The following is a 10669-nucleotide window of genomic DNA, read 5'->3' as shown; positions in this document are numbered from 1 at the left end:
TTCAAGTGACAGTACGAGTTTGGGCATTTGCGCACGCATTTTGCGTTAGGAGGGATTACTGTTCATGAAAAGAAGAAATCCGCAATAATTTATTGCGTCACATTAACGGAACAATAGATAAGAAATTTCTCGCAATAAGCCACGTTACGTTTTAGCATAAAATGGCAAAACTGTCGGGAAAATCCGGATAAAGCAATAGAGAAAACGCAACTTTTGTCCGGAATAGGCGAAGATCCGGATTAAATAATCCGGATAATCCGAAGCTGTTTCTTAAGAAAAAGATTACAAATCATTTGTACTTCCAATTTCATCCGGATTAGGCGAAGATCCGGATTAACCGAGTTCTACTGTATGTTGAGATTCAGTTCAGATTATGTTAATTAACTACCGAACCGGTAGCCTGCAAGGCTAAATTGTGTATTTTCCTTTGTAAACAAAAAAAGTAAGGCTGTAAGATACACCGCCAACTTTCCCGATTTGCCTACAGTGCCACGATTTCAAATGCAACATCAAACTCTTTCTGATAAAGCAGTAAGCACTGGCAATATTATGCACTACCAAAGTATCTCTGAAAAATGCACAGATACTAAAAAGAAATAGAAAAAGAAACAGTTGAACAATGTGACAGTAATCTGTAGTTTAAAAGCAGATGTTCTTGATTAACTTCTTCTATTTTTTGGAAAGTTTGTGCAAGGAAAGCTGCACCTTCAGCCTCATTTTTCAAATCGATTTTCTCTGCTAATAAATGTAATGCCAAACCACTAGTACATGGTCGAAGTAACGAGAAAGCTGCACGTGCACTTTATGTTGCCAAAATGACCAAGGAAATGGGCCATACCTTGCAAGTATATGACTGTGGCCTAATAGTAAATCCTGGCTGTTCACACCTGGGAGCTTCTTCAGATGGGAAGGTGATAGATTTTTCTGCGCAGGAAAGCCCATTTCGCATTTTCGAAATAAAGTGCCCATACAAATATAGACACCATAACGTCAGACATAGGCGTAGCCAGGGGGGCGAAAGGGGCCATGGCGCCCCCCAAAAATATTTAAAGTTTGGATTTCGAAGTTGCACCTTTTGTTGAAAATATAATATAATTTGTATAAATTTATATCGTTTTGCAAAACATCTGGCTATTAACACCCCCCAGGACTTGATTTAGAACTTATTTTAGACACACAGAAAGGCACCAATAAATTTTGCAAATCGTAAATCGCGCAAAGTTTAGGGGAAGGTGGGGCAGGACGGGACACTTAACTTTAATCGATGTTTTGCAGGATTCTATTTTATCAATATCGGTAACTTTGGTATCATGTTATTTCTATTGCACACCACTACCAACCAGCAAGATACAAAGACTCAGTTAGTATCGCATGACCTTATAATTAACAAAAACAAAAAAAATAATTTGTCCCATCTTGCCCCACACCTGGGGCAGGACGGGACGCGTATTGTTCATATGAGGAATCACCTGTAAAACCACAAATCTACTGATAATATCTTGTAATTTCAAAAATGACTTGCATTTACAGCACACGTAATTACATCAGGGCAAAATGACAGACTACTTTTTTCCATAAAAATCACATACAAAATTGCCACGCCCATTATAAGCAGAACAGATGTCCCATCCTGCCCCAAGCAGCTCTGTCCCGTTTTGCCCCAATGACTGACATTTTGAAATTTTCTGTTTGTTTCTTAAATATGCAACTCACATCTAAAAAGTCAGATACCCCAAAAAGCACTTTTATTGTTGTATCTCCAGACCACGTATCATCTTCCAGATTTTTCTGAAATCATGCTAAAATGTGAAAAGTTTTGATAAGATTTCTTATAGCAACTAGCCTCTAATTAGTTATCTTGTTGCCACAACCACGTTATTTTTCTGAACATCTCTTTTTTTTGCAAGTCATCGAGAATCATGGTGTCCTTTAACATCTAAATGGGTAGAGGACGCTAAAGCTAATACTTTTAAAAATATCCACGGTGTCCCGTCCTGCCCCACGTCCCATCTTGCCCCACCTTCCCCTACGCGATTTACGCTTCTTTTAACTAATCTGTGGAAGCAATTTCAGAATCGCTTACTCTGTTGGGTATTTGTGTAGCTGAGTTTTTTGTGTTCTCTAATTTTAGCCGCAGTTTTGCCCGTTCGTGTGTAACAGCTACCTTTAATAAGTTAATAGCTGTTTATCTGCTAATAAATTTCATATTAATATTACCCTAAAAGTGTTTCCAGAAAGCGCTATTATCCATTATTTGAGTGTAATTTTGCAAAATTTTTCCGGGGGAGCATGCGCCCGGACCTCCCTAGAATACGCGTGCTTTCGGCACGCTCTAACCCCCCACCAGCTTTATTGCTTCCCTTGCTTAAAACACCAGGATGCGCCACTGCACATCAGGTGGCGATGTCTTAAATCAAACACTTTGTCGTTCTCTTCAATTCATCAAATATTTGCCCCCCCCCCCAATTTTTTTCCTGGCTACGCCACTGGCGTCAGAGCAGCAACGTCTTACCCTGACTTTTGCTTAGAACTGAACCAGGCAAACAAACTTGCCACAAATTGAAAATCTCTCAACACTATCATTTCCAAATTCAAGGACTAATGGCTATATCTAGAATGACTTGGTGGTGATCTTATTGTGTCAACGTCCAAGCAGTGACGTTCGGTGGCTTAAACCGTTGGGAAAGCAACTTGGAAATATGCTGCAGCAAGATAGTAGGCACGAAAAGCGTAACCGTCGGGCGAAACCCGAAGGCGTGTTGCCGCAGGCAACACTTCCAGCGGGGGGTCTGGGGGGCCTCCCCCAGAAATTCTTGAAAAACACTTCCAATTTGGTGCGCTCTGAGATCATTTCCAAAACAAATCAAAAATAAAAATCTGTCAAATTGTGCTTCGCCTATGTCGTGATCATACATCCATTTAATGTGTAGAAGTCATGAACAATCTTAATTTTAACGTTGCAGGACCGAAATCCTGTGTTAGACGTGGAATAATAGTTGTCTAAATGTTTAATTCGTCATGAATGTTCATTCTCAGATATTCAGTTAAGCCTACACTACAAAAACTAACACTTAGGCCTAAACATTACAACCGCAAGCAATTTGTACATAAAGCTGGATAAGTTTGCCTCCTGCGTATAGAAGCTTAACAAACTAAATATTGCATCCGCACCTGAACGTTCATTGGCGAAGTAACGTTATATCAACGCTGTAAAAAGGGCAAAGGCATGACTATGAAAGCTAGTACAGTAGGCTAAAGTACATGGCGAGGAGACATCAAAAAACAGCAACAAGCTTTTTGGCATTATGATGCTGTGCGTGTACCGTGACGAGAGACCATTCTGACGAGTTAGTCTAGTCGCTCTAGCAAATGTACGCATTGACGTCACTGGGAAAGCACAACTAACCTACCATAACACATCTGATTGGCTAAGCAGCTGGTGACGTTTTGCAAAACAAGTGAAGATTGGATAAAACGAAGGCGTTTTTTGACATTTTTGAATCTGGAAAAGCAAGTTTGATAGTTGCTTACCTGGAGCCTCAGTGATTGTTTCTGACAGAAGCGTTTGCGTCAATTGGCATTTATAGGCAAGACATGCGGTTTGGTGAGGACTTAGACTACTCACAAGCGTTACGAGTAATTCTAGTCACGAATACAGTAATTTTCAAGTTAAAATAGACGTGATAAAAATAATAAGAAGTTAAACCTAGAATTCAGTCATTATATTTTGCATAGTTTTTGCTAAGGTAAGCACTGCTTTCCCTCACCGATCGTCACTGCGTCCAAGTCACTGTTTGTACAGAGAATTCCATTTAATGATGATTTTTGGAATTGTATGTTACCTAAACTAAACAATTTTTACTTCGCCCATGCTTTAAACCAGGGCTTTCCAAACTTTTTTGCTCGCGACCCCTCTTAATCTTCTACAACTTTTCGCGACCCTTCACGGTCAAAATGATAAATAGTGCGAAATATAGCTTACATTTGTAGTATTGATGGAAAGGTTTTCAAATGAAAACTTAAAACAAGCTAACGGCACTCAATGACTGTAACTTTACAGTTTACACGCAGCCTACTGGAAACAAAACAAAGAACCAAACACATTTATTCAGATAGACATGAGTGTGATGGATGTGACCGTTTTTTGCTACAAAGCAAGTCCAGCCGTGGCTCAATTGGCTAATGCTGGTCCCAAGGCGGTTTCAATGTTGCTTAGTTTTGATCGTGTCTGTTCATCAAAGTTGAACACGCTGACTCGCACAAATTGTCGTCGTAGGCTCCAGCTCGTGTCCGAGCATTGGTTTTATTTCCAGTCGGATGTGGCTTTGGAGGCCTAGTCTACAGTGGAAAAGACGTGGCCAAAAGTCATATTGTATGATCTTTGTAATTGCGCCATTGGTGAGACGATCCTCTCAACGAGTAGCCTACCCAGCATGTGTCTGTTTCATCTGCTGGAAATTTTCAAGACAAATACGTCAAAACAAACTACACGAGTGCGGTTAGGCCTACCGCTGAATCAGGTCATGATAGATATTCCGCTCTAACGTTAAGCCAAAAAGCGTGAAGGTTTTTTTTCATAAAATTTATAAATTTCCACAAAATTTAAACTTTAAGTCAGAAAATAGATCAGTAATTTCTTTCTGAGAGAAGTGCTCGGTAGGCTAGCTAGGCTACTTTGCTTTTGCGTTGCAAATAGGTTTTGGATTCATTATAATTTAGTACGGTATTGTCCAATTCTGGAAAAAAATACTTCTGAAACTGTCAACAGATTTGACAAACGTTTAATAACCAAAGGCTAAATGACATTTGATTTCACATCATTGTAAACCAAAAACTTTTCAGTAAATGAGAACATTTCAAATGAATCATTTTCAACTTCTTGATTACAGACGTTTAATGTGTTGAAGAGCGCTTTAATTTTAGATTTCAATGTAAAACAAATGTAAAAACATAGATGTTTTCTCTATATAAGGGCAAATGAAGTTCGTTCAGTTAAGAAAATCTGATAAATAGCTTAATTTCAAGAACCAGATGTCATTGCGAAAATGGTGGCAAAGTCTGCATTTTTTTTCGTTAGAAAAATCACGACTTCAGTTTTCAACACTAATAACCTTTTTAGCTTCAACTTTTGAAATCCATCTTACTTCACATTGCAATAAAAGGGTTTTGAATTTCGATTCCGTTTTATCACACCAATTTGCGAAAATACCTGTAGCCTACTGGGTGCGTTACTCTCAACTTGTTTGGTTACAGTTAATAACTTGCACAAAAGTATTAATATGCAGTACTTTGAGTAAAATTGGCACACTCTCTGCGACCCCTGAAGTTCGTTACGCGACCCCCAGTTTGGGAAGCCCTGCTTTAAACTATTTATGCACTACAGAGGAAACTCAACAAATCATTTCGCTCTTTGAAATCTGCACATTTTTACATCTAAATTCTAAAGCCACTTTATTCAGCGCAGACAAACAGACGGTTCATATTCAGTTGAGGTGATCACAGGTCACTGCATGAACATGATGAAATTAACAAAACATGCTTACAAGCGATGTCTAATCTTTTTCTGACGAAAGTATTGGCCTTTGAAATTGCAAAGCATGCAACAAACAGCCCAAATTTGATTAACTATTCCAAGCATGTTAACTGGTATCTTTCTGTCAAAAAAATGAAACGAACTGACCAAAGGTTTCATAAACATTAAAACACATGTTTGTCCAGATATAAACTACTTAGAAAACGTTGCGATGTCGTTACAACTTACAATACGCACAAAATGCAACAAGTTTCAAGCAAAATCAGTTCTGACTGCGCCATCTCAGAGGACTGTGTTTACCCGGTCACGCCTGACTGATATCAGCTCGGAAAAGGTCTAATACCAAGAACATGATGTCATACGCCCCTCCGTGTAAGCTTCTAGACGAGTTCTTGGGGTTTACGGAAATTACCGCAACGTGTCAATGCCATTAATCTTGTGCGACACCTATAACAAAACTCTAAGAAATCTTTTTGAAATGGCCTAAATTAATTGTAAGCAAAGTTATCCATGGACTAGAAAAGTTTCTTTGAGAGCTTAATCCTGGCAGTTTTGCATCCTTGTAGAGACTTTGAACCACTGACACAGACCCTGTTACCGAGATTGACAAATTCCACTTGTTGAAGTGTCAATTATTTCATCCACAAGTCGCGCTGAATAGATAGCAGATTTTGAATCAAGGCAGCTTGAAATTCAGACAAGAAACGATAAATTGGCCCATGGCCACCTAAAGATACGGCCTGATTTGTCATATTTTGCAGAAATTTCCAAGTTTTTCTAACTTTGGGCGAACGTTTAAATAATTTTTTCTAAAAATTAGATTTTTACGCTTTCTTTATTCTTTTCCCCAGATGACACAATTGGTTTTAACATCTTCACATGTTGAAAAACAAAGAAAATTTGATTTTGTAGATTTTAGTCAGACTGTTAATTTTCAATAACAGTCTGATTTTGCGTTTTTCAACTTACTTTTTCTCATTTGCTACTGCTTCCCCAAGGCAACAAAAAAGTTTTTTGTCATTAGGAAACCGCAAAAAGTAAAAACATCTCAAAAAATGTCAGTCAAGCACTAGCAGTAGCTGTAATTAAAATCTGCAAAATGTGACAAATCAGGCCACATCTCCAGGTGGCCATGATTGGCCTATAGTTTTATATACTGTGAGCTTTTGTCTTACGTCAGTTAAACGTAACATTTTCATCTGCAGCGTGCAAACGCCCATGCGAGATTTGATTGGAATCTCCAAAATAGACTAATTAGAAAACTAACTTATTTTTATGATAAAGAAACTCCTGTTTCTTTTTGACAGTGACAGGGGTCCCACTCGGCATAAAATCATAAAAAATCATAAAATTTTGCTTAATTTGAAAAAAATCATAAAATAGCGTAAAATTTAGACACAATCATAAAAAGTCATAAAATTTAGTTGTAATGGAGAACTGAGCATGTAACAATAAAAAAATTGATATACAGTAGTGTAATGTGTAACAGTTCCAACCATGATAACACTAACAGCATAATTATTTGTGTAACGATTGTGTTGAATGCATTGATTTAGGATAACATGTGGTTGCGTAATCAAGTCCTGTGGAGCTGGAATTAGAAAAGGAGCGTAGCTAGATACCTTCATGCATGTTTTAACCCATATCATCCTGAAGTCTTATTTTTTTACGATATCTTGTTTGCACCTTAATTTTAGGGTAAGTTGAACAGATTCGGCCGAATTTTTGCACACTTTTGTGTTTGACCGGAAATAAGGCCAGTTTTATGTGCGTCAGTTTAAACTGACGCTAGGAAGATGTAGTTGCAAAATTACACGGATTTTTTTTTGCCTGACACGTTATTCATCAAAATGCAAAAGAATTAGAAAGAACATGAAGTAAAAAATCAAACACATCACACTCGAAGTCAGTGTTAATTTGCAACAAATCTAAGCTATCCAAGCACCAGTTCATGTTCAATGACCATTCAAAATGGTAGGCTTTGAAGCATTGCAGATGAAGAGCAACATTGCAAATTTCACAGTAAAATAAAGATGTTCCAGTGTGTCCTCGTTTTGCACAGCGACGCTGTTTCCCTTTCACTATCCAATGGTCACCAGAGCTTTGTTTCACATGCTTTCGAGGAGTTGCTCGTGCTCCAGGACATAGGATAAGTGGAAGTTCCTTCCTATGAAGGCGATACGCTTCCACAATTGCTCTTCTAAAACCAAGCGCATCCATCCGCCTCTCTCCACTGTCCAACTTGCGAAGCCGGTATAAGTGAAACGCATTGTTAACTGCGATATCAACATAAAAATGGAACAGAGGTGCAGTATGATAATTTAATCCAGACTGAGGAGGCAAAGACTGTGATAAGTGGGCAACCACTGCAGCACCAAGACCTAAGCCAATGTCTGCATATTCATTCAGCTGCGAATCTTTTCCTGAATAGAGTCGAAATTGGATGCAGTAGCCCAAAGGATTGGCAAGAACCCATAGCTTGTATCCAAATTTAATTGGTTTTCTATGAATATACTGCTTGGCTCCATGTCTGCCGAAGTATGGGGCCATGGATTCATCCACATTGTAGGATGAACCAGCAGTTTACAGAACTGCCAGTAGAAGTACTAGTAGGCCTACTGTTCAATTGGTTATAATAATGTTAGCTTGCCAGGCCTATCAGCTAGCAAGAACAAATAGCATAGTGGTATTGGAAACCTACACATAGAAAAACCAGGGCATGTCTGTCATCATTAGGCCTATCTGACAGCTGATCAGTTTGTTTTGGCACAGGTGCTACTACCAGTATCACATTCAATACCAGCATGACTAGATCATACCTAGCCTGCTAGTTACTTACTGAAGTCATTATACTTTGCTACTTCAGGCTCATATTTAACTTAAATCTGATACTGAATAGGTGTCGGCAGGGCCGTAGCCAGACCGCAGAGCAAGGGGGGCCAACTTTTTTTAAGGGGGGCCGAAAAAATTTAAATGGGCTAAATCATTATAATTGTAGCTGTTGCTCGAGAATGTTGGGATTTTGCCAGGGAGGCGAATTTTTTTCAGGGGGGCGAGGCCCCCTGGCCCCCGGCTGGCTACGGGCCTGGGTGTAGGGTCATTTAAAAACACAACTGAACTAATTTAAAACCGACAGTTTGAAGAACTCCAGGTTTGCTTCAACAGCACAAAACTGCTATTTACGTTGAAAAAAGCATTCATATCTTCCTAGCGTCAGTTTAAACTGACAGAAGCAGATCGGATGTCAGGAGTCAGTCAAACAACCTTTTTCTGCAACTGCAACTTATTTTGACTGCCAAAGAACCAATTTACCTCGGAAACAATTTTGGAAACTTTTGATTGTCAAATGCGTCTACTAGTGGAAAACATATTTAAAAAAAAAAAGAAAAGGATTTTTTAGTTATTTTTATTAATAAAATTATATTATGCAATGTCAAAAACATTTCAAAGCGTTTTTTGTGTAGATAGTTCTCTCTTGAGCCGCTGGAAACAGTATTTTGACCTATATGATGTTTTATGTATGAGTAACGTTATTTTTCCTAGCGTCAGTTTAAACTGACGCTAGGAAGATATGGGTTTCGAAGTTGTATCTTTTCTAGTCGTTTGTTTTTGTTTCCCAAACACTGTTTACAGCAGGAAGATTAAATTAGCAGCAGTTTATATGTTATCCGTTTCTAAGTTAGTTAAATGTGCTAAAAGTAAGAACGCTTTGACGGTTGATGTCACACTACAAACACTATACCAGTGCTTCCCAATGGGGTGCTGCGGCACTCTGGGGTGACATTTACGATACTCTGGGATACCGCAAATTATTCATCATATCCATTTTTTCTCTGTCTTTAATTTTTTAAAGACAAAAACACAAAAGTAGCTCCATTGATCTGCACGAGAAACCTAGAACAAATTTCACATTGACTTTGAAATAAATAAACGTCTTTATTTTCCTTTCAAAATGCCGTTTCAGAGTGGCATTCAATGTCTTAGCAAAATTGCTGTGCATAATTAGGCCTATGTTGATTTCTGAAGATGTTATTATTCCGAAAGGCACAACAAGCGAACGTGCCTACTTTTCTCCACATTGCATGAGAGCTGAAACAAAAATGACATTTGTAGGGACGTTTGTTTTGATTTTATATTTCAACTATTCGAACAACAATGATTTGTTGCTGCAAATTAGCGCTGCATGAGTCGAATTGAGCGCTCTATGAGTCGAATTGTGCGCTGTATGTATGAGTCGGCTACAGCAACGAATTCTCAGTTATTTTCACATGGATATTCATTCATTGATATCATCATGAAAGGCAACGATAGAATAAGTTGGCGGAGAGCGTCAGTGATATCTCGAGCGTGTCCTTTTGTACGATAGACTCAAGCCCCAGGCTAAGATGGCATTGACCGTTCAGTGGTGGCTCAACCGGTGTTTGAAAACAATAATTTTTAAATACTTTAAACTTCATTTTGATTAAAGTTTGCTTAAAAAATGTTAGCAAAGAATTTTTTTTTTGCATTTTTACTCGCAGTCGCAGTCTATGTCGATATATTTTCAATACTTTTATTGAGGTCAGGATGAGATGTAGGCGCAGCCTATAAGACAAAAACTAAAACTTGTATGTGAACATTGTGAAATTAAAATAAGAAAGCAATGATTGGTTTGTAGAAATGAAGTGAGAGATCTTTCAAGCTATGAAGTTGCAATGATAAGTTCTGGATGATAATTTTCTGTTAAATTTTATTTTTTGCATGACCCGACCTGGAATCGAACCTGCGCCTACACAAAGCAACGACAATTGCACGATGGTTCAAGCGTCAGTTGCAATACTAGTTTTTTTGCTAATTTTCAGCGCATGTGATCTATAATTTATGATAAATCGTTTAACTACAGCCTTAAAAAATCGAAGTTAGTTATCAAGCTGTTATTGTGATCAACTTTTGTTTTAACTTTTTTTTGTTTTTACAATTCGTCCAAGTTTGATTTTCTTTTGAAAACTTTAAATTTATATCGACTTTAGTTAGTAAACTCTAGTAAGAATCTAATAATAATAATAATATAAATATGACTTAAATATTGATTTTCGTTTTTTAAGTGTGGAGAAAGCAATCTAACTAATACACAATATTGGCACAATAGCTAAATTA

The sequence above is a fragment of the Aplidium turbinatum genome, chromosome 15 (assembly GCF_918807975.1).
Source record: "Aplidium turbinatum chromosome 15, kaAplTurb1.1, whole genome shotgun sequence".
NCBI classification, from domain to species: Eukaryota; Metazoa; Chordata; class Ascidiacea; order Aplousobranchia; family Polyclinidae; genus Aplidium; species Aplidium turbinatum.
The sequence above is the reverse complement of the archived record's forward strand: the minus strand, read 5'-3'. Positions refer to the sequence as shown.